Here is a 27,734-nt window from a genome sequence, read left to right on the forward strand (position 1 = left end):
AGAGCCTCTTGGCCTGGGCCGGCCGGCCGGCCGCCGGAGGGAGCCGCTCGGCCGGGGGGGCCAGACTGGGTCGCGCCTCCTTGCGCCCCCCAGCCCCAGCTTACCTGCTGCCTGCCTGCTTCAGGCTTCCCGCGAATCAAATGTTCACGGGAAGCAGCGGAATTGGGGCAGGGCCGGGAAGGGGCGGGGCTGGGGGCGGAGTTAGGGCGGGGCCAGGCCCCCGTGTACTGTCCTCTTTTTGGACACTTAAAATATGGTAATCCTACTTTGTCTGACTGCTCACCACCACCAACTCTATAGATGTCTATGTCCTATAACAGTGGTTTTCAACCTTTTTCATTTGCGGACCCCTAAAATTTTTCAGAGGGAGGTGTGGACAACTTTGGAAATTCTGCCTGTGGTCCATGAACCCCTACCTTAAAAGTCTTAGACTGAAAACTGACTGAACAGAATTAAACTAGAAATGTTGCATATGCTTGGCATGGCATTTAATGCAGTGTGAGAGAGGGTGCTAAACTGTGGGCTTCTATGGTAACAACATTTCTGGGTTTTGACCTGAAGGTGGGAGTATTCACATATTTTTGATTGGTCAGAAAAATTGAATGCCTTTTCTGGGATCTGAAACTCTATTTTCATAGTCACCTTTCACTGACCCCTTCAACATAGTTTGTGAACCCCCAGGGGTCCATGGACCACAGGTTGAAAGCCACTGTCCTATAACATAGCATTTGTCATACATTTTGTTTGCTGAGCTCCTTTCTCATTGCTGACATTTAATCAATACTACCTTCATTAGTGTCCTCCTTGTTACATTCTCCACCCATTCTTGTATTTGCCCCTTCTTCCATGCTTAAGTTTAGAGCACCCTTCCTCTTCTTGTGTGCCAGCCAAGTGCCCTGTTCTCATTCAGATGCTCCTTTAAAACATGTATTTTTTCAGTGTGGCCTTTCAGTATTAACTCGCCAATTGCCATTTCAAAATGTCTATTCAATATTTCAAAACACCCATCCCTGCCTGCGTCTTGGGACTAGGACCTACATACTACATTATTGTATATTAGACTATATTTCTATACCGGGGCAGGCAAACTTTTTGGCCTGAGGGCCACATCGGGTTTCCAAAATTGTATGGAGGGCCGGTTAGCGGAGGCTGTGCCTCCCTAAACAGCCAGGCGTGGCCCGGCCCCGCCCCCTATCTGACCCCTCCTGCTTCTCGCCTCCTGACAGCCCCCCCCCCCGGAACTCCTGCCCCATCCAACCCCCCTCTGTTCCCTGTCCCTTGACCACCACCCCATCCAACCCCCCCCTCCTTCCTGACTGCCCCCCTGGGGACTCCTGCCCCATTCAACCCTCCTGTTCCCTGCCCTCTGACTGCCTCAACCCCTATCCACACCCCCGCCCCCTGACCACCACCCCAAACTCCCCTGCCCTCTATCCAACCCCCCCCCCACTCCCTGAACCCCTTACCGCACTGCCTGGAGCACCGGTGGCTGGCGGCACTACAGCTGTGCTGCCCAGAGCACCAGGACAGGCAGCTGCGCCACCCGGCAGGAGCCAGCCACGCCACCGCGCAGCCCATAGCACTGGGTCAGGCCCCAGCTGTGCACCTGCGCTGCCCCAGGAGCTCGCAGCCCCGCCGCCCAGAGCATTGAGCTGAGGCTGCGGGGGAAGGGGAACAGCAGGGGAGGGGCCGGGGGCTAGCCTCCAGGGGCAGGAGCTCAGGGGCCGGGCAGGAGGGTCCTGAGGGCCAGATGTGGCCCGCGGGCCGCAGTTTGCCCACCTCTGGTGTATACGATATGGTACACCATGCTCCATGCACTCTACTGGTCATCGTTCACTTCAGGTACAATTCAAGGTGGTAATAACAATCTTTAAAACTCATCATGGTCTGGGTCAAAGTAATGTAAAGTGTAGTTCTACTCTGAAAAGGGTCTGTAAAGATGGCATCATGGGGTTTCATGTTTATTGTCTTTCAATGACCTTTGTATCAAATGTAACATGAGTTACACTACATTTTTAATTGCCAGCCCTGAAAACTCAGTCTAGGCTGCGACAGCCATGTTGGGGCTCTTTCTATTTTGTGCATCATCCAGGGGCAGCTCTATGTATTTTGCCGCTCTAAGCACAGCAGTTTCGGCGGCGCACCTGTGGGAGGTCCGCTGGTAAGGCGGATTTGGCGGCATGCCTGTGGGAGGTCCGCCGGTCCACAGGGCCGGTGCAAGGAAGTTTAGCGCCCTAGGCGAAACTTCCACCTTGCGCCCCCCCCAGCCCTACGGCAGCTCCCCACCCCCCCTCCGCCCTGAGGCGCCCCCCCCATGGCAGCTCCCCTCCCCTCTGCCTTGAGGTGCCCCCCCCTCGCGGGGAGCCGTGCGACAGCTCCCCACCCCAGCTCACCTCTGCTCCGCCTCCTCCCCGAGCACACCGCCCAGAGATGAGCTGGGGTGGGGAGCTGCCGCACGGCTCCCCGGGCCGGGAGGGTGGGGAGCTGCCGCGGGGTGGGGGGGTGCCTCAGGGTGGGGGGGGAGCTGCCGCAGGGCTCCCCACCCCAGCTCACCTCTGCTACGCCCCCTCCCCAAGCACGCCGCCCCCGCTGGCAATGACAATAATTGCATGGAGCAGCCGCTGCACTGGGAGAGGGAGTCTGAGACGCACGTGTCAGTGTGCCGCCGGCAGCCCAGCCCAGGAACACTGTAAAAAAAATTGGGGGCACAGCTTTTTGGCGTCCCCAAATCTTGGCGCCTTAGGCAACCACCTAGTTTGCCTTAATGGAAGCACTGGCCCTGCCGCTCCCGCGCCTTCGGCGTACCCACCATCGAATTGCCGCGGGACTGGCGGACCTCCCGCAGGCATGCCGCCGAAGGCAGCCTGACTGCCGCCCTCATGGTGACTGGCAGGGCGCCCCCCGCAGCTTGCCGTCCCAGGCACGTGCTTGCTGCGCTGGTGCCTGGAGCCGCCCCTGGCATCATCACTAGAAGTAAAAGTTCTGCAGGCTAGTCAAATCATTCGATGACCTCTGCAGCCTACTTGTTATTAGCTAATGCTCTCAGTGACTGATGCATAAACCCCATTATCTTTAGTGGTTTATATTAACATATCTGAGTAGAAATAGAGATAAGGCTGGGGAGATAATACTGTATCTTTTATTGGACAAACTCCTGTGAAAGAGACAAGCTTTGGAGCTTACACAGACCTGAAGAAGAGCTCTGTGTCACTGGAACGCTTGCCTCTTTCCCCAACAGAAGTTGATCTAGTAAATGATTACCTCGCCCACCTTGTCTCTCCTTCATTATGTATTGTCCTAGCTAGTGAAGCTCAGAGGGGAATCTATCAGGTGCCACAGCTGGTGGCTGCAGGATAGTCTCACTTGACAGCCTGAGCCTGTCCCTCCACAAGCAGCTTCAGGCTAGGGATTCCAGCTCTTCTCCCCTGCTCCCACAGACTCCGGAAAAAGGCGAATGGGAGTGATTTTAGCAACGTGGGCCCCTTTAAGAAATAAAGTAGTAAATTGGCCGGCTGGGATTTGATTGACTGCTGGGATAGCCAGTGAGTTGGTTTAGGACTGAAGAGAGCGGGGCAGCCAATGGGCTCTTGAGGAACGGGATGAGATGTAGTTTAGGGAAGTGAAGTTGTGGGTGGGCTTTCGTGAGCCAATTGGTTCCCCAGGGCAAGTCTAGGCGGATAGATTAGGGGAAGGGCGCGGTAGAGGCGGGTCGGTTAGCGCACAGTACGCAGTTTGGTTATGATCGAGCGGAGCGGACGCGGCTCAGTAGCTGGCTGGCTTAGCGGGTCTCAGCGCTGAGACAGCGGGCGGGGGAATGGCTCCTCTGCGGGGTCCGAAGGCGGGGATGGAGGAGCCGGAGCTGGGTGCGGGCTCCTCCCCGCGGCGCTTCACCTGGGAGGAGATCGGGCTCCGCACGGGCCGGGGGCACCCGCAGCAGGAGCGGTGGCTGGTGATCGACAGGAAGGTCTATGACATCAGCCAGTTCTACCGGCGGCACCCGGGGGGGCGCCCGAGTCATCAGCAGCTACGCGGGGCAGGACGCCACGGTGAGGGGCAGAGGCGTCCGGTTTATCAGCGTGGGCAGGGCAGGGAACAGAACTGGGACCCAAGCGGGCAGGGGATGGGGTAGTTGGGTTATCAGTCATTGTGCGGGGCAGGATGCCACGCTGGTGGCAGCAGAGGGGAGGGCCCAAGTAATTGGCCTCTGTACGGTCAGGACAGCTGCGTTGGAGAGCTATAGACATGATTAATTTATCAAGACTACAGAAGGTCTCAGTTATAGGCTGAGGAGAAAGGTATTTGTCATATGAGAGAGATTTGTGTGTGCAATCGCACTAAACTGCACAGCGTTTATCTAATCCTTTGTTACTGATATCACTAGGCCGGTGACTTCTAGCCAACGGAACTTTCCGATTCAACAGGCGTTGGAGTGTGGTTCCTACAGACAGATGTGTCACTTGAGGTGGTTTATGCTGGGAGTTGAATGGCAGGGGAAACTGCCTCCCCTAATGCCCATAGATAGAAACAAATGTTCTTTTCACTCAGATCCCTCTCTCCTCAGTGACACTGATTCTTGTGGGAGAAATAATAACTGACTGGTAAAACACTTTGCTGTTTTAGGGAACTAGGAGTCACATGTTGCTAAGAGATGAGTTTCCTGTTTCTGTGGGTGGAAAAGAATCTGTTAACTCTTGGCACATTATGTAGATGTGAAAAGATGTCACTGAACAGACAAACAAAGCCAAAACCCAATATTCCATAGGCTGTGCTTCCTGCTCTCAGTCCCTAATGCCCAGCTGTAGCTGTCCCTTTATAAGCCTCTTTAAATCCGTGTCAGACATTCAATTATCTGACATCTTATCAGTGTATGCTGGCAGACCACAAACATACCCTTGTAACCCCCTGTTTCAGGGGCCTCCAGTCTTATGCCACCCTCTGTGACTTGGGCAGCTGGCTAGTGCCCAACCTGAAACAATCTGAGAGGCATTTTTTACTAGCAAAAGGTATTTTTCTAAATTGTTTCTGACTCATCCACCTTCTTCACCTAGGAGTTTTTATGAGGGTTGGCTTGTGACTGAAAATGCAGCTGCATCTTACAACCTACAGTCCCACTGAAATCATTGGGCTACATTATGGCTGGGTCGCATTTAAATTCTTCTTTGTATTACTGCTCAGTTTTCTTTATATAAAAGTTGTTCACCTTTGGAGTGGCTATCATTTCTTTTATTTGCTTTCTCCTTCTGGCTCTTTAATACTGAGAACTCCTCTCACCCTTTCCTTAAATGGTTAATCATTCATTTTTGTTGCCAAGTGATACAGTACCATACCAGATGCTGGGGGACTTGTGAAATAAAATGTGGTGTTTAGAAAGGTGCTAAAGATGTCTACAATTTCACTGGTTCTCCTGCCTCTTAATTGTGTTTTGGGAAACAAAATCAACAGGTAAAAATGGTGTTCTTCCTGCTTCCCTTTCCAACCTTCCTAAAAAATAATAATAATAAAAAATCACTGTACTTGCACATTGAGCTCCCTCATATAAGTCACATCTGGTGTTTAGGATATGTTAGCCAATCCATAGGGCTGGGATATCATTTTTGGTAGATAAATTTCAGAATGTAAACCTCCAATTTTGAAGCATTTTAAAACACCGTTTGTACCTGCCCACCCTGAAAGCTGATCCATACACCTTGATCTTATCAGCTGTGCACTACTCCTAGCTGGTTTCACACCAAAAAGCTGACAGGTGGGAATCGCACATAGGTGCTGGAACGAGAGGTGCTGGGGGTGTGGCAGCACCCTTGGCTTGAAGTGGTTTCTGTTATATATAGGGTTTACAGTTTGGTGAAATGGCTCTCAGCACCCCACTATTAAAAATTGCTCCAGCATCCCTGCAGTTGCATTGAGGGCAGCATGAGAAATATAAGACGGAAGAGGAGCACTATTGATTTAAAGAAATATTCCTTAGAAAAGGTGATGAAATACAAGTCAGGACATACTGGTAAATATCAGCCTTACTTCAGAACTGGATGTCACCTCTTCAGCACCAATCCTGTTTGTTTTTTGACTGTGGGAATAGAAGCAGGAAATAAAAGGGACTGGGGCTCACTGAAGAAGGGTGAGGGGATGGAAGGGATCATGTGTGTTTCCTTCCCTTGTCCTTCTCATACAAGGTCTTGAAGCTCTCAACATGGAGGGAAGTGTGCAGGGAGCTCCCTGCACACTCTCAGATAGGGGAAGTGGAATCAAGAGGTAACCAGCAGTCAGCTAATCAGCTTGTGAGGAAGTTGGGTGGCTCTGTGATATGCTGACTGCCTTATTGTCAGAGGGTGGGTTTTCTCCAAGGGATGTAGTGGAGCTAGGCATTCATGCGGGGGCTGTTTTTTCTCATTGTGATCAGATTGTGTACTCAAGGTGGTGTGGGGTTTTTTTTGGTTTTTTTTTTTTTACAAAAGGAGACTGATCTGAATGTACTTGCTTAATAGCACAATTACTTTCTCTACAGTAACACAAGTATTGCTGGCCAGAGGTAATAAGGAAATTGTAAATAAAATTATTTCACAAAAAAGTGCATAGTCCTTTTAAGAATGTGGCTCATGATTCTTCTTTGTTAGTACTATCCTTTCCAAAATGTGCGTTAGAGACTTTGCCTCCATTAGAGGTTACTGCCACTCTACAGCCACCAGGTGAATGAAAGGAGATATCTCAGTGACTAGGGCAGTAGACTGGACTTGGGAACACTAGTTCAAGTACCTGCTGTATCAGACTCTCTGTGAGACGTGGGGCAAGTCACTTAATCTCTCTGTGCTGAAGTTTCCCATCTGTTAAATGGGGATAATAGCACTTCCTTAACTTATTGGGGTGTTGTACAGATCCATATAATAAAAGATTGAGGCACTCTGATACTATGGTTATGGCTATAAAAGCACCTGGAAAGATGCAATGACTAATCTAAACTATAATGTCATCGTTCCTGCTTTGTGTATGTATCCAGGCCCTCCAACAGGTACACACAAATGGAGAAACTAGTAGCCTTAGGCGTATCAAACCTACTCAGTTACATAAGATGTCTTACTACCTCGTGCCATGATGCCAAACAGCTGTCCGTTCCAGTAACAGAACTGCTGATGTTCTGCAGGCTCTTTCTGCTCTATGGCCCTATCTTCACTTCTCTCTTCCTTCCCTGATCAGCCCATTACCCAAAGCTAGTCATCACCTGCTTTCACTTTCCATCCCTGCTTTATTGTTGTGTTCCTTGTAACCAGATGAGGTGTGGGTGGCATTAAAGTGTATCCTACTATAGCTGTTTGTAACATGTCTATCACCATAGTATTTATACACCAAAACAATTATTAAGAAATACAGTTTACCTATATATCTTGCTTTATAAACATAGGGTTAGATTGTTACCTGCACTGCCTACTTCTAAAAGGGAGTAAGAAATTCCCATACATCCATGAGTGAGCTACCTGGACATTTGGCTCATTTATAAAGGAGTAAGTGGGGCTACTCACCTGCTTACTACCACCCCAAGCAAGTGAATGGGCCAGAGTAGCTGAGCCAGCAGGAGGAGGAAGTATACTGTTGGTATAGGTCTCATGAGCATGGAGGAAAGAATTGTGGCTCAGAAGTGTGGCTCAGGGTCACAATGCATCCCAACACTACAGCTGGGGTGGTGCAGCTTGGTCAGGGCAGTGCCTAAAGTAAAAATCTAGCCCTGAGATAATGATAATTATACTTGAGGTTAACACGTTACCTTTCATCTGAAGATCGCGCAGCATTTTACAAGTGTGGGTAAGGATTATTATCCATATTTTTAGGCAAAGAAGCAGAGTACAGACAACTTAAGTGACACGTGCAAGGACACATAGCAAGTCTGTGACAAACACAGGAACTAGAATCTGGGTTCTCCTGACTCCCAGGCCTGTATTGTACCGACTAAATATGTTGCCTAAATTAAGACATGTCCCAGGCCTGCAATAGTGTTGCCAACTCTAGTGATTTTATCATGAGTCTTGTGATATTTGGCACCAACGGCTCTGAAGGAAATAAGTAGAAATGAGATAAGAGGGAAGGTCCTCTCATCGATCAGTAACTGGTTGAAAGATAAGAAACAAAGGATAGGAATAAATGGTCAGTTTTCACAATGGAGAGGGGTGGACAGAACCCAAGGATCTGTACTGTTTAACATATTCATTAATGATCAGGAAAAGGGGGTGAACAGTGAAGTTGTATTATTTGCAAACTTTACAAGATAGATAAATCCAAAGCTGATTGCAAGAGGACTCTTACAAAAGAGTTGCAGAGGGCTCTTACAAAACTGGCTGATTGGGCAACAAAACGGTAGATGAAATTCAATGTTCAAAGTAATACATGTTGGAAAAAATAATCCCCAATATACATATATAGAGGATCCCCCACCCTGTCCAAACACCAGCATCAATGGTCACTTGCACATTCAACTTCTTGGCCCTGGGCTGGTGTTAACCCTGAGTAATGGCTTGGGCAGGGATGAGTGGGCCAAGTTGGCACTGTCATCTGCTATACAGGGGCTTGGAAGGAATGTGGTGGCAGTTCCAGGCCAGTGCAGACACCAGACCCCTTCTCCAGGTCTCTGTTACTGTCAGCTCCGCTGTTTGGTGCGTGCAGGCAACAGGGCTACATTTGATCAGAGATCTTTCTGTTGCTCTGTTCTGATCTCTATGGCTGGCTGGGTCTGGGGCCCTGCACAGTCCCTTCTGCGGATAGACATGGGGCACTGAAGGGCTGTCTGGTCTCCAGGCTGCAGTCACAGCTGCTTGTAGGTGACCCACAAAGTGCTGCCCCTGCTGTCAGCTCTGCAGTGCAATGGCGGAGGCTCCAGTCCTCTGGGGGAAGGTATGGCCACCTGACTGCCACCGGAAGTATGCAGCAGCATCAACTCTGCCTCAAGACCAGCCCCATACATGGGCCCGGTAGGAAAACACTGGGCTGTTAACAGAACCACTTTACAGCACAGAGGGACGTGGGGCAGTCCTCTGAACTCAGGCTGTGTCCCACAAACATCGGGGCAGGTACCAACACTGGGCACTGGTCAGTCCGTGTCGCCTGGGTAAACCAGGGATGCCCCCTCCCTCCAGCTGCTCAAACAGGCACCAGAATCTTCTGGGTGATGCTCCATTAGCAGGGGATGGGGCCGAATATTGGGGCCAGCAGGTTCTATAGCACTTGGAATGGGCAGTTGGAGGAGCTAGGAGCTACCTGGAGAGATCAGAACAAGCAGAGGGATGGGGGCGTGGGCTGCTGGGGAGCAGGGTCATGAACATGAGAGGGAGAGAATGGGAGACACCACCTGTCCCAGGTGGAAAGGGGCAAGTAGGACATTATGGGGTGCAATCCAGACCAATGAGGGGCTGTGTCACCACTTGCCTTGCAACCTGGGGTGCCTCTAAACCTAAGCTCTTCACAGTCAGCCTGCAGGTCACACCCTGAGTCTCTGTGTATTTTCACAGCCCTGGTCCAGCAGCTCTGACCCCAGCAGCCTGCCAACAAACACCAGCCACACCCTGGCTCCCACCAGCTTTGGTTACTACTTGCAGGGTGACCCCAACAGACTTCCATTCCCAGATTTCCACACCCCAAAAAATGTGTTCTCCGCAATCCAGACCTCTCCTGGACAGTCCATTGCCCCTCTAAGGGGATCAACATACAACAGTCTGCTACCATAAATGGAGGTTACCCAAACAATTCACAACACTGTATTAGTTTTAATTAAAGAATAAAACAAGTTTCTTTAACTACAAAGAGAGAGATTTTAAGTGAGTACAAGTAATAAGGCATTAAAGTCAGAAATGGTTACAAAAATAAAGATAAAACACTTTCTAAACTTAAACTAGAGTTGTTTCAAGGTGAAGTCTCTTACCACATTTTTTCAGTACATTGGTGACCAAACTTTCAAGCCGGGATCTGCTCCCAGAGTCCAACAGCTGTTTCTTTTGTCTTCTTAAGTAAAAAGAGAGAGATGGACAGGGAGGGAGAACTTGGGGTGTCTTTTTCCCCTCACGTCTATAGTTCAGTTACCCTTTGAAATGCATTTTCATGGAGGTTACCCCTAGTTAAAGTTTATTCAAACAGTACAGAAGGTAACATGGTGTCTGGTGGTGAAAGAAGTTCCATGCTCTTTGTTCTCACATCTGTTTGCTGAAATGCAGATTTTCCTTGGTTCCATCAACATTATTTGGGGGGATGGAGGGGGAATTCATAACTTTATATATAACATTGCTATGTACATTCTATCATGATATTATCTATCAGTAAGTTATTAGTTTTCAAATGATACATTACAAGGCATATTTTGTACAAAGATTATTACAGTAGGGTGTGAATATAGGGATGCATTCCATCACAGTGAGAAAGAGAAACTGATGGAGAAACCCACTTGGGGGAGAAGTGACGGAATTATTCCTTCTCCCTGCACTGAGAAGGGAAAAGGGAGGGTGTTTTGAATGATTGCCTCACCAGTGGGGGTGGAGGATATTTGAGTGACTGCTTTATGTGGATGAGTCCTAGGGTCTGTGACCCTTTGACTTGTTGGGCCAGGGGTTTGAATGCCCCCTGACCAGTTTGTGTTTAACAACCACTCCCTACCTGACTAGGTGCCCAGTATAGCAGTTCCTCGCCTTCTCCCTTCTGTTGATTTTTATGAACTGTGGGTCTAGAGCACAAAGTGACCTATATAATAAGAGTTATATACCCAGTTATAAGAGGTCTTGGGTTGGAGGATATTGGTGTACAGAAAGGGAGGAGAGGAGTCCCTGTCCCAGCCCTTACACCCCGGTCTACACTTTTCACTGTGCAGTTTCATTAGCTGTATCTTCATGCGTGGTGTTGTCTTCCTTAGCTGTGCCTCCTGTGAGTCTAGCAGGAAGACTCATACAAACTAGATTGGGCATGTGCAGCAAATGTTTTTTGAAGCCCCATGACTCAGTCAAATCAAAACCAATTTTCTCTGGACCACTCAAATGGGGTCAGGATGGGGTTGTACTTGAGTGGCTAGCCCAAGCGGCTGCCTGTGCTACCATGGCCACACTGCTATATTTAGTGCACTATCTTGAGCGGAGCTCACGTGTGTCTGTCTGCCTGAGCTGAGAATTACACCACCCTGCTGCAGTGTAGATATAGTCTCAAAGGCCCTTTGATATGGGTTGTTTCCCTGCTAATTTCAGCTTTCAATCCTCTGCCATTTTGGCTGTAAAGTGGTTCAAGAAAAGGTCACAAGGAGGGGAAATACTTTTTTCCCAATCTTTCCTTTACTCAGAAATCTTAGTTTGTTGTAGAGAAATAAGTGGCTGGATTTGCAGAATCTGTATGTGAGGAAAGGCAAGAAGAAGAGTCAAAGATGATGCCAGTGATGTGAACTTGGAAGATAGGAAACATATTAATGGTTTTGAAAGGCAAAATAAACTCAGTGTTTGGACCAAATTAGTCCTGGTGAAACCCCACCAAGTCAGTGATCTTGGATCAGAAATGCATTTGGCCCATTGACTTTCCAGTGGCTGTGAGATTTCCAAGGGGAAAATATAGGCAATAGGTGGAGAAGTGGAACTGGACTGACGGTAATAGTTTGGGGATGAGAGGTAAATTTGGGAAACAACAGCGTGGAGGTGATACCGAACCCGGGAGAGTCATTGAATATAGTTATCCAAAGGAGAGAATGTAAAGGGAAAATAAGAGAGACCTGGAGGACTCTGACAGAGAAAGGAGTATGTGAAGGCCCTAGATGGAGAAGTCAAAAATGTAAGAGGATACCAAGAAAGTGGAGAACAATGGAAGCCCTGTTTCATAGATTTGTAATGTCTAAAGGCAGAAGCGACCACTGTGAACAACTAGTCCGATCTCCTGTACACCACAGGCAATAAGACTTCCTTGAATTAATTCCTATTTGAACTAGACCATATCTTTTTGAAAAACATCCAATCTTGATTTAAACATTTCCATTGATGGAAAATCCACCAGAGCCAGAGTTGTTCCAATGGTAAATTACCCTCACTGTTAAAAACATGTGCCTTACTTCTAATCCAAGTTTGTCTAGCTTCATCTTCCGCCATTGGAACTTTTTATATCTTTGTTCTACTGTGTCTGAAATGGCAGGGGCCAAGGATAATGATGATGGAGAAGAGACCCATTAGAAATGGCTAAAGGAGAAAGTAGTTAGGGATATAAGTGACAGAGATTACTCTGAAGTGAGTGAAGCTCATACTGTAGAGGGTCAAAGAGAGAGCTGGAGGAAGGGAAATGGAGGGCAGAGAAGTAAACTGCTCACATGAGGTTAGAGGTGAAGGAAAGGAGGGATATGGGTATTAAAGAGACAGGTGGTGTCAAAAGGATATTTTAGGATTGGAGATATAATTGCATGTTTGGAGGTAGAGGAGAGAAAACCAGAGGAGAGATTTTAGGATAAGAAAATGACTGGGAGTGGACAAGGCTGAGGACACACGTTATGGAATTGGAGACTGGAGAGGGACAGAATAAAATAAATTGGATTCCAAGACAGAAATTCAGGAGGGGAGGGAGAGGAGAATGAAGAAATGGAGAGGTCCTGCCAGATGGTATTGACTTTGGCTTGGATGATGATGGCAAAGTGAGGTTACATATTTCTGGCTCTGAGCATGCCGTCTCTCTCAAAGCATTCAGCTTGTTAATGTGCAACCACAAGTCCTGACTCCAGCATCACTAGCATAGATTTATAGTTGATAAATGTGCCTATACACTGTGGTGCTAATGGCATCTTTGGTTCAAAACACCACCTGCAGGTTCCAACTATCACAACATCTTCTGGAGGTTGTGCTACTTGGTGGCTTCCACTCAAGTGATGCTAGGAATTTGACTCCTCCTTGGGGTTTCTTGAGGATCAGCGGGTGCCTCTTTGTCAGTGGCTACCTGAAGCTGGACAGAATTTCAATGTCTGTGAGTATTGACTCACAGATCAGGGCCAGAAGGGCACAGCCTAGCTAGATATTGTTCCCGAACTTTGGTTTGTTTCTTTCATTCATTCATTCATTCATTAATATCTATCTATCTAATCAATGGATATTTGTGAGGCTCAGGACAGGAGAAAGAGCATTAGTTTCTCTTTGGAGAAGAAAATGTATCATTAAAATACAAAAAAAAGGAGCAAGTTCATTTTAAAAAAAAAATAATATTCTGCTATCCTACTTCTTTGTTTCTCTGTATTTTGTAATGGATCCCAAAGCAAAATGTTGCTAAGGTCAAAGAGCATGGGAGCTCACTACTGGGTTTGTTCCAATGATTTGTGTCTGGATCTGGAGGGCATGTGGGGCCTGTTGGCTCTAACAACATTTTGTCAACTGAAATATTGTAAAACTGGCAATTAACAAGTTGTTTGCAGTGTAGTGGTTTTGGTCCCAGGATATGAGAGAGACAAGGTGCATGAGGTAATACTTTTTATTGGGCCAACTTCTGTTGGCAGAAGAGACAAACATTTGAACAGCACAGAGATTTTCTAAGAAGTTGGTCTAATAAAAGATATTACCTCACCCATCTTCTCTCTGTCTCAGTTAATGAGTCGTCTAAAGTTTTATTATTAAGACAGTTGATGCATACCAAGGGCTTAATCCTTCACCATTCAAATGAATGGGAGTTTTTCCATTGACTTAAATGGGAGCAGGATCAAGTCCCATTAGAGCTTGTCAAATAGTGTTATTACTGATAACATTAACAATTAATTTATATTGCAGTAGTGCCTAAAAGTCCCAGTTATAGACCACGACCTCATTGTGCTATGTACTGTACAAACAGACAGTTCCCGCCTTAAGGCACTTACAACGTCCGTTGAATAAATTAACGGAAACGTTTTACCAATATTTTCAAATAGATTATGCAATAGTTATATATTTGGTAAAGCTCTAGATACTAAAAGATACTTTTTAAATGAGACAAAATTATCATTTCTCTCAAAATATTTTATTATATTGTATTAGGGTTGAAAGAGACCTCAGGAGGTCTTTCAAGGTCTTTCAAATTTTCAAGGATTATTTTTTCTGTAATGGGAGCATCTCTTTCAGATGACCCAGATATGAAGCAAGATGTTTTGAATCCATCTAATATTGTACAAACTACCAAGAATGACTCTTTCTTACCGATTTTATACCCCTTTATTGCTACATCTCCAGTAATCTCAAGAGTAAATGTATGAGCACAGATTTATCATATGGATTTTTTTCTTGCTGCTATTTTTAAATACAGCACATAGTCCTGACTGAAATTTTTTTGAACAAAAAAACTTTCACGGAAAATATTACCTTGTTTTGAAAATGAAATTTGTCCCAAAAAACTTCACTTTTTTGAAACTTTTCATTTTTTGCAGAATGTTTTATGATTTTTTTTTCAGTATTTTTTTTTATTAAAAGGGTTACCAAAAACATGATGGAAATGGTTATCAAAACTTTTATTTCATACAAATCATTATTGTAAATGATGTAATTTTTATTTACAAAATTTCGGAAACACTGATAACCATTTTTAAAATGTTTTGGATAAATGTTTTGATTTAAAAATTCACAAATAATTGAAAGAAGGAAGGAAGGAAAAGGGGTCTGTTTTGAACCCAGTGAAAGGGGAACACTTTTGATATTTTTTGTGATTTTTTTTTTTTTCATGTTTGAAACCGATCTAACATGATTTAATATGTTGAAATAAATTGAGTTTTATATGAAAGTATACATTTGTAATTAAATGTTGCAGGCATACTCTGTTTAGTGTATTATACAAGTTAAACGTTTTTTAATGAGTATTTTAATGCATTGATTTCAGATGCAGAATAGAACAGGAAACATACAGTATTGTATTGAATTTTAATCCAGAGTTGCTTCCTGCTGAGATGGGACCTAATTTTCTTTAGCTAGCTTAATATCTTTTTAATAAGATGTTAGCTTAATGTCTTCTGGGATTTTTCTCACTCCATTCACTTATATGTTTTTTCAGGATCCCTTTGAAGCATTTCACATTGATAAGGGGCTGGTGAGAAAGTACATGAGCTCATTGCAGATCGGGGAGCTGGCCCTGGATCAACCAAGCTTTGAGCCCACCAAAAATGTGAGTTTGTACAAAAGGCCAGAAACACAACTGGATCTGGAATTGGGAGGATGCTCTGGGAAAATGCAAATCCACATTTCATTCATGTACAGTCTGTCAGAACCCCCAATATACTTCACATTGCATATGGAAACCAGAGTGTCTGGTGGAGGAGGGCTGAAGAAACATTGGCTGTGAGCTTCCCCTGGTGTCATAGTGACCCACACTGGGAATGGCAGGTCCAGTCTCTCACAGACTTCTGCCCAATACACAATTCCCACAGTGAATCCCACATAGCAGTGACAGTAGGGAAGAATGTCTCAGCCACAGGATCTCCCCAGTGGTACAAAGACTGTCAATGGGGTTGACAGAGCCTGTCAGCTGTTCCCTAGTGTTGCAATGTCTCTTTTCAGAGGGAATAGAACCTATTGGTAAAATGTTTCCTTCACTGTCATGATGGCTTCTTTGCAGAGCAGGAGCAGAGTAAACCTGCCGGCTCCTTAGGCTGTTGTTTTGCCAACCCAGAGTGAAGAATGCTATAACATTGGGTCTCCCCACAGAAATTGCTGGTAGAGGACTTCCGGGAGCTGCACACCACTGTTGAAAGGATGGGACTCCTCAACCCCAACCACCTCTTCTTCTTCCTGCTTCTCCTGCACATTCTGATACTGGATGTTGCTGGATGGTTTGTTCTTTGGTATTTTGGGACATCTTTAGTGCCTTTCCTCATCTCTACAGTGCTGCTGACCATTTCTCAGGTAAATTCCTCAACCCACAGAATGTAGTTTGGGACCAGCTTACCCTTCCTCACACTCAGGGCCAGTTACATATTCCTATTACATGGCCATCCCCCTTATCTTTTCTGTGACTAGTCACCTGACTAGCAGGATGCTCTTTCTTCACCTGAGGTTGAATCAGTACCAAAGATAAAAGGTTCAGGTAGAGGTACTCAGAGGACTGTTGGAATACTGATTTGGGGGAGTTCAGTTACTGGAGTTCTTGTCTTGCCCAGCCAGAGGCACCTTAGAAAATGTCGTAGGAGTGATGGATGTGGGGAGCTCACAATTTCTCAAGTCCTCAGCCTCATCCAGCTGGTGGAGGTACAGTCAGGGCCGGTTCTAGGTTTTTGCTGCCCCAAGCAAAAACATTTTTGGCCACCTCCCCACCCCACCCCTGGGCTCTCACCCGCACCCCACCTGCACCTCCTGCTGCCCCAGCCTGGGCTCTCCACCCCACCCGCACCCCCTGCCACTTCAGCCCTGGGCTCCCCCCCACCAGTGCTGACTCCACCCTCACCTCCAGCCGGTCCGGCGCTGGCAGGGTTGGGGTAAGTAGCGGGGCTCCCAGGCCGCGCCTCAGCCCAGGGTCCCTCCAGCTAGGGCTCCCGCCTCCAGGACCGTCCGGGACCCGGAAGGGCAGAGCCGGGGGACTGCCCCGGCAGGGGGCTGAGGAGCCCGGGCAGGGTAGCCCCAGAGGGAGCGGAGCCCCGGAGAGCAGGACGCGGGCCTCGCACGGCAGCGCCCCGCCCTCTATGGTCCCACTGCTGCTGCTTCTGGCCGCCCTGCCGCAGTCCTTGGGCGACTCGGGCCACTTCGCCCAGCCCCGGCTGCGGTGCTGGGGGGTGGCTGCCCTACGGCATCTGCAGGCGGCTCCGTGTGCCCCGAGGGGCGGCCCCCAGTCCGAGTGTCCCCCGCTAGGAGCCTGCCCGGCCCAGCTACAAGGTGCGGGCGCTGCTTCCCCGCGGCACCAACCGCAGCGGCCCCAGGGCGACGCGCTGCTGCTGCCAGGGCCGGCTCTAGGCTTTTGCCGCCCGAAGCAAAAAAAGGAGGGGGGGGGAAGACGGCCAGAATGCCACCCTTGAAAATGTGCCGCCCCAAGCACGTGCTTGGTTTGCTGGTACCTAGAGCCGGCCCTGGGTACAGTAGGCAATAATGCAGAAACGCAGTTTCTAAGGGGCTCACAGCAGTTCTAGTCACAGCTTCTCCCAGAAGTCTGTGTAAAGAAGTTAGCCTAAGGTAGAGATGCTGCATCTAGTGAACTCAACCCTGTGGAACGTTTTGTTTGTCCCTGAGGACTTTTGTTTGTTTGTTTGTTTTATTCTGACTGAGTGAATGAAGTCAGAACAGTCAGTACATCTCCTTCCCATAATCTGCTAGACAACCTCACTCCACGCAGTCGCCGTCTTATTAAAAAAAAAGGTTGCTTCTGATCTTTGATCTTTTGAGTCTGAACTTTGAGACACATTCGGTGTATGAACCAAGCTTTTTCTTGTGTCCCAAATGGGAGCATGAGATGCCCTAGAGCTGAGGACACAGAAGCACTGAAAAACACAGTTGCCTGGTTGGTCCTTTGGCATTACTAATGCTCAGAGGAGATGGCAGCAGACCAGAGGAGGGTTCTTCTCAAAGGAAGGGTACTCGTCTACAGAGTTCAAACTACTTCTATAGATTTAGCTCCAGTCTTAGTTCACAACCCTCCCTTGACCCACTACTCTCTTCCCACCAAAGTAGCTGGTAGTGTGAAAAAAATGCTTTACTGATACCAGGAACACATGTTTTTACCAATCTGGGGTCGATTGCTCTGATAGTGAAAATGGAGCGAGTGCCCTAGAGTTCACTGAATGGAGTCTCAACAGATTGCAGGCAGGGGACACTGCACACAGAGGGGTACCTTAGGACAGAGTATATTGACAATACAAAAGGTTTCCTTCATACCAGCAGAGGGCATTCTCATCAGGTTGGCTTGCACTGACTGTACAGGGAGAGAACATCCCTCTAGAGAATGGACAGACATCTCCCTGGTACTAGGAAGAGAAGGTCTCATTGAGTTGGGGAGCACTGACCTCCCAGTTTTCATGGAATCGGTAGGACTGAGCATACCACCGCCCTGGCCCTGATGCAGCTGTGTACTAAAACCTGGCCCTGTTTGTTGAATGATCTCTATTCTTTTTCAGTCCCAGGCTGGTTTTCTGCAGCACGATTTGGGGCACCTTTCAGTTTTCAGCAGTACCAAATGGAACCACTTGGTTCACGAGTTTGTGATGAGCCATCTGAAGGTAAGTGCCTGATACTGAGGGTGTTCACCCCGCTTTGGCAGAACTGATCAAGCATGGGGGGGGGTCCCCTTTCAGTTCAGATAGCGTTACGCTGACATTCTGCACGCTACATGTAATTAGAAGAATGTAGTGCAGCACTGGGAAGACGGTCAATATGTGACCGATGAGGTGATTTAATATTTGGTAGTGTTGTAGTCTGATTCCTGTGGTCTCCTCATTTCCTGCAGGGGCTTTCAGCACAGTGGTGGACTCTCCATCATTCCCAGCACCATGCCAAGCCCAACTGCTTCCATAAGGACCCTGATATTGCAATGCATCCCTTCTTGTTTGCTTTGGGAAAGATACTCTCTGTGGAGGTGAGTGTGGGGGTGGGCTAGGAATTATTTAGTCCACTGAAAAGATATGATGCTAAAAGAAATCAGGAGGCTGTATGTTTGGGAACAAGCTAATCCCTGGATCTTGCAAGGGGCAAGGATGGGATACAGATCTGCTGCCTGAAATCTCTTTGGGTTCTATCAGAAACAGAAAAAGGAAGAGCGAAACAGAGAATAGAAGATGAAAGGAAAACAGTGAGAGCAAAAGGCAACAAGCAAATGAGGGAGAGCTTTTGTTGTGGCCTACATTTGCCAATATCAAATAGGTGTACCACACATCAGAATGGGCTGATTCTCACCCCTGTCCCCTTAAGAGACCAGATTAATTTTCCTTTCCCACTTCCTTGCTGTGACATGCCCAGGGTACAATCTAGACTGAGGAACAGATGTGTCACTTCAGCCCTCTCTCCTAGGGTGCCCTTTAGACTGTTTTGCTGCAGTCGTTACCACTCCCGATGTGCTCTCACACAGCCTTCAGAATGTAAGTCAATCCCAGCTATATAGTGTGCGTGCTGCAGCAGGCACTCTTGAACCACACCGCAGGGTGACCCTAGCACACTCCCAAACCCAGGCTTTTCCCAGAAATGTACGTCTAGTACTGCCCAGCTTTCTCCTGGACAATACAAGTTCATAGAAACTCTGTCATTTTATTACTAGAAAATGATGTGCACAAATCCTGTTATCTCAAATGGAGTTTCCCAAACACACCAGTTTAGATAAAACAATAAAACAAGTTTATTAAATACAAAGAGATTTTAAGTGAACACAAGTAACGAGGCATAAAAGTCAGAGTTGGTTACAAGTAAAATAAAGGTAAAATGCAACTGATGCCTAACTTAACAAACGAGTAAATTCAAAGCAAAGTCTCTCTCACCACATGCTTCAGCAGTTCTATTGGCTGAACTTCTTTCAGTTAGGATCCCTCCCATAGTCCAATGCTGCTTCCTTTGTTCTTCAGATGGTGTGAATGCCGTGGGCAGAGCAAGGGGAAAGATCATTTGGGGCATCCCGCTTTTCTTTTTATAGTCCTCTCCTTCCTTTGAGAAGCTTCTCCAGCTAGGAGCAGGGCATCAGGCACTCTCCCTGAACAGGAACTTTGTTGTTTCTTTGCTAAGATGCAGACCCTTGCCCATGTTCCCTTCCTGCCAATGAACAGCCACCTAGCAAGCGATGATCCACCCACTACTTTGAGATACTCAAATAACTGACTGCTAAAAATGCCCTCTTCTCTCTATATGACTGGTCAGAATGTGTACCCAGACCTATCATACACTGGTTTGTCCTTAGTGATCCATACATTTATGAACTTCACGCTTGATTATTGCAATTCATCGTATCTATGAATAAACCACAGACCCCGCAAAAAGCTCCACTTGGTTCAGGATGCAGAAGCTGCCTACTCATCAGCCAAGGCCTCTGAGAGCACATTGCCCCTGTGCTCCTCTCTCTGCGTTGGCTCTCCAGGTAATACAGAATGATTTGCAGAGTTTTGGTCCCAATATTCAAAGCTCTCCAAGGATTAGCCCAGTTACCTGTGAATCTTTTCCTTCTGTGAGACTACGACTACTCACTACTGCTATGTTCTTGTGGTACAATGGAACTGTCAGCTTCAAGGATGAGATTATTGACCATTGGAGACAGAACTCTCACCCCTGGAACATGTGAGGATGACAAATCTCACTATCTTCAGGACAAAGTGCAGCACTCAGTTATATGGCTTAGCCTTCCCACAATAAAAAGAAGTTCATAAAAATATGGGCTTAGTATAAAAATCAAGACAGATAGTATTCAAGCAGTGACGCCTCCTGGTGCTTCACCACTGTGACAAAAGCAGCTCTGTGGATCACCTGGCTGTGTTCCATGTGCCACAATCTAACACCCACTGTATTAGAGCTTTGCACAATGCTACTTATTGCTACCTCTCCCCCTAATAAACCAATCTAGCAATTCCAACCTAACTTCATTAGCTGCTGGAGCGACATTATCACTTAACTATGACAGAACTATGCTTTATAAATTTCTTATAACACTTGTGTATATTACTGACATTTTTAGAGGCAAAGGGTATATCTGCATGCTTCCCAGCATGGGCTGACAGACATGCGTTAACTCTGCTTGAACTAGTGCATGAAAAATAGCAGTGTGGTCAGTGTAGCACAGGCAGCAGCTGCCTGAGTACAAACCCACCTGAACCCCCTAGGTACTTGGGCAGCTTGCCCGAGCCACCACCCAAGCTGCGCACAGCAACACTGCTATTTTTAGCTCGCTGCTTGAGCACAGCTAGTGCATGTCTGTCTGCCTGCACTGAGAAGCTCGCTCCCAGCCGCAGTGTAGAGGTACCCATATTAACCCAAAAGAAGATCAAGAGTCTATTCTTAGCAGCAGGAGGAAAGATCTGCCAATACCCACTATTGCCATTAATCATGATGAGCCATCTGAGATTTGCACATGGAGGGTCACTTCACATTTGATTCTCACTTACTTCACATGGAAGAGTGGGGAAATCGGCCACCTCTGCAGCTACGTGTCCCTCCACATGGGTCCTGAGATCAGTAGGTGAGGTCAGGTACAGCACTGTGCTAGCAACTTTGCAGGGAAAGTGATGGGCAGATACTACATTAACTTATTCATGGAGCCCCCTCTGTGCAGAAATGGTGGTCTTTCTTCTAGAAAACTTGGGTGGAGTTGGGGCAGGTGCCCCACAGCTAGCGTGGAGGCACAAGGCCTTAGCCCAAATGGTGATAGCTGCCAGCAGATCTCCAATATCCACAATTTCTGAACCTCCAGTTTCTTGTGGAGGGATGGTGAACCCTGTATCACAAGGGAAGAATTTGGAGAAAGCTCCTCAACTGGAATCTTGTGGAGTATTCCTCCCAATTGGAGGCCCTCCTTCAGGTTTTTCCATAGGAGAAGCCATCTGGACTTGTATCTGGAAGGTCTTCTACTAGAATATGCTCCTTAGACAGAAGACAATTTTGGGTGTAAAGTTTCTGGACCGGTATGTCACTGACATTAAGTATGCAAGAGTGGGGGGGAAAAAATTACAAGATGCTACACGTATGTATTTGAGATTGTAGGGAACATGTTTATTATATTGCATTGTTTGTGAAATAGTATATAATGATGTAATGAGGCCTCTTCTGATCTCCCTTATGCTGTTGTAATTCAATGGATTTAGATGTCTGAGCAGGTGTATCTCGAGGAGGAGGAGGCAATGAAATTTATTTGAGTGAGTGTTTCTCTAGCTCAGCTGACCTGCCATGTCCCCCTCTTTTTTACAGCTCGGCATGAAGAAGAAGAAGTTTATGCCTTACAATCATCAGCACAAGTATTTCTTCGTCAGTGAGTATACCTGCTTTGCCCAATCGGTCCTGTCTAACAATCACCACTGACTCCTATATTAAATAATCCCAGGGGCTGAGAGGACTTCTCTCCCATGACAGTCTTATAGGAGATTACAGTGTTTGGGGTACACAATCTATGGCTGAAATTGTCACCTCATTTGCTAAAGCAGCTGACACAAAGCAATGGCAAAAAGGTGAAAGGAAAGAGGAGAGATGAAGATAATTGAGGAGAAGGAGATAAGATGAGAGGGACAGATGAAAGGAAACCGAGGAGTAGTCATGGAGGAGAGGAGATGAGGGGGATGGAGGGAGAATCCATCTATTCCCTACCATCACTATGCTATCTGAGCACCTTATCAATGCAAATGTTATAAATCAGAAGAGTCTTTGTCTCTGTCCAGAGGTGAAGAGGCGCTGCAGAGGTGATTGACAATTCCATTATTACAGACAAATGTAGCTCTAATGCAAGGTGGCGATTATGGAGAGTGAGGTGGTCTGTCAGGGAGATGGGAACAATACAATGGAGGGCTTTAAAGATCAGGATCAAAACCTTGAACTTCATTCAGTATTTGACAGGGAGTCGGCATACAGTGTAGTGCCAGAGTCATGCACTCTCCATGGTCTGTGTTGATATGTGTGTGTGGGTTGCTGCATTTTGAGCCAGCTGGAACACTTTACAGGATATTGCTTTCATTCTGATATATTGCATTACAGGAGTCAAGCCTGGAGGTCATGAAAATGTGGATCATCATGATCAAGTCCAAATCTGACAGAAAGGAGTGCACTCTCCAGGCTACCAGTGGATAGAAGAGAGCAATTTCACTGCTGTAGCTATTTGGGTATTCAGAAGCATTGATGAGTTCAGAAAGATGGTGTGTAGCATCAGGTTCACCTATTGACTCTCAGGTGCAGGGAGATGGTATGATTTGCATTTAGTTGGAGGCAGGTGCAGATTTGAGAGTCGTCTACGCTTTGCTGGCCTCTGAATCTATAAAATGGAGGGAGAAAGGAAGGGGAGTAAAGAGGAGAGTAAGGAAGGAAGATGAGGAGCGAAATCTCTTGGGAAGCATAGTTCAGTGATGAGCACTGGAAAGCCCCAGAGCTGCACGGAGCTCTCCTTTCATTCTGGTTTCCAGTGTGTTCATTGACTAGGTGAGGCTGTTAATGTCTCTGCTCTTTTTGTTTTCTTCTCCAGCTATGCCCCTGCTTGTGGTTCCAGTGTTCCAGTTGTACTCCTTGTACTTCATATTCCAGCGCAAACTATGGAGGGTAAGTGCACTCAGTATTTCCCACAAACCTTTGCAAATGGGCAGCTGCTCTTCTAACTGAGGAAGTTTTAGGACCGGGCCCTTGTTTGTCTAGAATGGTGAAGGAGAATTACAGCATATGGATCCAAGGCATCTTCTGGGGCTGGATTCATGTTGCTGTGAGGGGGTGAAAGGGAACTAGAATGCAGGGGCAGCCAGTGGGGCTTAGAGGATTGATTTCTTGAGCTGGATTCCTGCTACTCCAAGGTAGTTGAGGGAAGCTACAGTGCAGGAACAGTGAATGGGCCTTTCTGGGTGAGGTTTTTTGGGCTGGGCACTCTCTGGTTTGAGGTAATGGGGGAAATCCACAATACACGGACCATTAGTGCAGGTTACAAGGAAACTTCCCAAGTTATGTCCTCACTGATGTGGGAGAATTGAGGGGAGCTGCAAGGGATAGACATGGAGTGATCCTTACATGGGGGGGGGATTTGGGGCTTCTATTCCTCCCATTGCGGGATGGTGGAGGGGTACTGTTCTGCTGTCCTGATGAAGGTTTCTCTCCTTCTGTCTCACAGGAACTAGCTTGGACTCTGACCTACTTCATCCGATTCTTTCTTTTCTTCGAGCCCTTACTGGGAGTAACGGGCGTCCTGGGATTCCTCCTGCTACTCAAGTAATCCTCACTCTAGGCATGACTCCCTCTGCCTACTGGTACTCACACCTGACTGACTGACCCCTCTTCTCTGCCCTCATCGCTCATTCCTTCCCATCTGTGATTGCTTCTAGCCACTCTGCTTTTCTCCCTTTTCGATCATTGATTTCTCTCTTATAAGAGTACAAATTATGTTTTCCATACATTGCCCTCACTTTTGTCGGGGCCTTTTACTGACGACTCACTGGGTGGAACATAAGAGAGAAGTTATACTTGGTAGCCACTCATTCTGGTGAGTCTGAGGGGGCCTTTTACTAGCCAGAAAGCACTTTACCAGGCAGACATTGGGTTGGGATTGCAGGCCTGTTACTGGTCATTGCCAGTTTGCATGGGCATTTTACTGAGCAGTCAGTGCTTTGGGTGAGGTGGCCAGTTACTTATCTGTTGCCAGTTTGGACTGGGGTCTTATCTGGCAACCTTTGGCTTGGGTGCAAGTTACTGGGCAGTTTTTGGGCTGGCTTCATGTGTGGGTCTCCATCTGCTGTGACTATATGTGGCAATGACTGCTTTGTCTGTATCTGCACAGCGTCCTAGAGAGTATCTTGTTTACCTGGATATCACAATTGAACCACATCCCTATGCACATTGATTATGATAACAATATGGACTGGTTCTCTACACAGGTAAGAGACACTCTTTTACCAGGGTCTGTGGGTATGAATCCCAGGGCAGGGACACTGGGAGCATACATGAAATTTTGCAGTGGGATAAAGGTCAACCAGGAGCTCCTGAACGATGAGATATTGGGAGAGGAGACTTGTGATGATCTGTGTGGGGTGGTGGGGAATGAAGCCTGGACTGATTGGGGGTTACATGGAGATTGCATTGATGTAAAAACCAGAATGAGAAGATATAGATATGGAAGCAAAGAGAATGGTAGGTAAAAGCTGCCTGATCCAGGGCACTCACATACAGTTCTCCCTGCATAAGAGGCTCTGATATTCTTCTCCTTTCTGCTTCCTTGACCCTGTGGCCATTTTTCCCCAATAGAAGATATGAGATAAGGAGTGGGAGGACAGGTCTATGCCGGTCCAACTGACGAGGCCATGTCACTCCAACTGAGTGAGGACCTGATTAATGCAGTAACTATTCCATATCCTAGCATGCCATTCTCACCCAGGCCTGGTCTCCCTGTTCTAATGAACAAGGAACTGTAATCCCCACACCACCCCCAGGCAACCCTGCTCAAGTTAGAAGAAAGTGGAGGTCAGGGGTTGGTACCAATTAATCCACTTCCATAGATCCACACTCATTTCTCTCTATTTTTCTCCCCTAGCTCCAGGCGACATGCAACGTGGATCAGTCCCTGTTCAATGACTGGTTAACTGGGCACCTGAACTTCCAAATTGAGCATCAGTGAGTATAGGCATCTCAGGAGGAGAGGAAATTCCCAGGGGGCACTGGTGGCAATAGGTCTCAGCAGGAGGGGGAAGGAACTCCCAGGGGCACCATTGAGTAATGCATCCAGCAGAAAGGGCAGGAATTCTCAATGGAGCACCAGTGAGTACCGGCCCCTGGGGGAGGGATGGGATTTCTACAGAGCTCTGAAGAGTTTAGATCCTACTGAAACTGCCTCATTATTTCTCCAGTCTTTTTCCTAGGATGCCACGACACAACTACTGGAAGGTGACCCCCCTGGTGAAGTCACTATGTGCCAAACATGGCATCGAGTACCAGAGCAAGCCCCTGCTCACTGGCTTTGGAGATATTTTGCGGTAAGTATGAACAGAAAGGGTTGGTGCAATAGTTGCTGGCAAGATGGGGTCAGGTGTTGAGACAGAGGGATGCAGGATGTAGGTGAGTCGGGACTGGATGACTCAAGATTGTGAATGACTCACAGTAAAGATGGTCCAGTGTTTAGGGCACTAGCCTAAGACTTGGGAGACCCAGATTCAATTTTTATCTTGCCAGATTTCCTGAGTGACCTTGGGCAAGTCACTTTGCCTTTCTATGCCTCAGTTCCCCATTTGTAATATAGGATAATAGCACTGCCCTACCTCTCAGGGGTATATTAAGAACAAATACATTAAAGATTGTGTCAATCACACCATCAGCAGATGGGGTTGCAGCGATCCTAGTGTGTGGAGGACACCATTTTTGTCCGCACAGTGTGACTGTGCATGCACCATACATACAGGGTCATGCAGTGCAAAAAATGCAATTTTGTAGAGCGAAATGGCATCCCCCATGTGGCATGACCTCACATGTACCATGCATGCAAGGTCATGCTGTGCAGAAGACACCATTTTGCTTTTCAAAATAGCATCCTCCATGTTGTCTGGGGTCTTGGAAGGAAATAAATAATTAAAATAGGGTCATGGCGACAAAAAGTTTGGGAACCACTGCCTTAGAATGGGATACTGAGTCTTTCACTTCTAGATCATAGCTTCCAGTCTAGACCTAGGTCTGTATGATACAACTAGGCAGCTGTGCAAATAGCAGCAAATGACATTATGCAAGTCCCTTTGTGTGTGCACGTTGCATAAATCTACAGAATGTCCACTGTTTTACCCTCCTCCAGCTCTTTCCACCTGTCTTTGCATCTTTCTTCTCTATGTTTGTCTGTTTCTTCTGTGTTTCTCCATAAGGGGAGTTTATTGGATTTCCTCTGCCTGGTTCCATGCTGCTGCCCTTAAAAGAACATTAAGAGACAGAGAGGGAGATCACTAAATAGTGAGGACAAACACCTCTTGTTACAAGCATTCTGTATAAAAGGTGTGTGTGTATTGCATGTGAATAATTATATGAGGGAGCTGGTAGTGATCCATCTTCTTACATTGCCCAGCCTGTTCCAGTGGTTCTCAAACTTATTTTATAGTGCTCCCCTTCTTTGTGTCAGTAGTCGTTTACGCTCTGCCTTCCCTCCCCCACGGCTCCCAACACACAAGTACATACACTGCTGACCAGCTCTGAAGGCAGAGTAGAGAGAGTGGTGGCTGCTGGCCGGGTGCCCAGCTCTGAAGGCAGTGCTGCTGCCAGCAGCAGCACAGAAGTAAGGGTGGCATGGTATGGCCAGCCAGCAGCTGCCGCTCTCCTTAAGCTTCTCACCCCTCCCCCTAGAATACTTCTGTGCCCCCCAGGGGTGTGCCCCCCCAGTTTGAGAACCTCTGTTATAAAGGATTCTTTCAACTTTTTCATTAAGAAGCTTTCACACCTTGATATTTTTGCATCAGGCTTTTAATTTTCAGCAGGGGGAATCTTCTTGAGCTACCGAAATGCCGTTTCTTTGTCTCTTAAATTCCATTCAGATATAAAGTTCCCTTTTCTCACTGGTCTTCCTCATGAAATGTTGGCAGCCTGCCAAAATCACTGAACATTCCAAGATTGGGTTCTCACCTGCTGTGCATTGGGAACAGCTGGAGCTTTTGAAGTGGTGGTAGTGGTGTGCAGATGAAGTTAGCCTGGCTTCCCCTGTGTTGTCCCTTGGACCAGTGTAAGGCCCCAGTGACCCATTTACTCTTACTGAGGCCCCACGTGGGCCAGAAGCGCCCCCAACTCCCTCTATGGGCAGGAAGGGAGAGGCTGGGCTCTCTCCAAGCATTATCCTGTACCCAGCACAGGGCACCAGTGGCCAGTCCCTCCTGTGGGGGAATACATGGGTCAGGAACTACTCCTGCTTTGGGGAACGGGGGGAGAGAGACAGGGTTGTCCCCCTATTCCCTCTTCTGGGAAAACTACATTCTCCTGCTGCCAGTTAATGTTGTTAGTCCGGTAACTTGAGTAATAATATGCTGTGTTGCCCTGTGAAGGTTTAGGGCTCAAATCCTGTTGATCATTCATGATGGGTTTTGGGGGAGGGATGTAGAGTATCAGAGTTGCACATAATGGAATTTGGTTTTTACCTTTCTTTTTAAGGAAAACCCTAGGAAATCTCTCTCGCGCGCACACACACACACACACACACACACACACACACACACACACACACAC

General features: G+C 47.1%; 1 pseudogene; it reads left to right on the forward strand.

The window, feature by feature from the left end:
- The first annotated feature begins 3,711 nt into the window (after positions 1 to 3,711).
- LOC112105274 overlaps positions 3,712 to 27,734 on the forward strand; it is a 30,118-nt pseudogene continuing 6,095 nt past the window's right edge.

The sequence above is a fragment of the Terrapene carolina genome, unplaced genomic scaffold (assembly GCF_002925995.2).
Source record: "Terrapene carolina triunguis isolate 2854851 unplaced genomic scaffold, T_m_triunguis-2.0 Scaffold90, whole genome shotgun sequence".
NCBI classification, from domain to species: domain Eukaryota; kingdom Metazoa; phylum Chordata; order Testudines; family Emydidae; genus Terrapene; species Terrapene triunguis.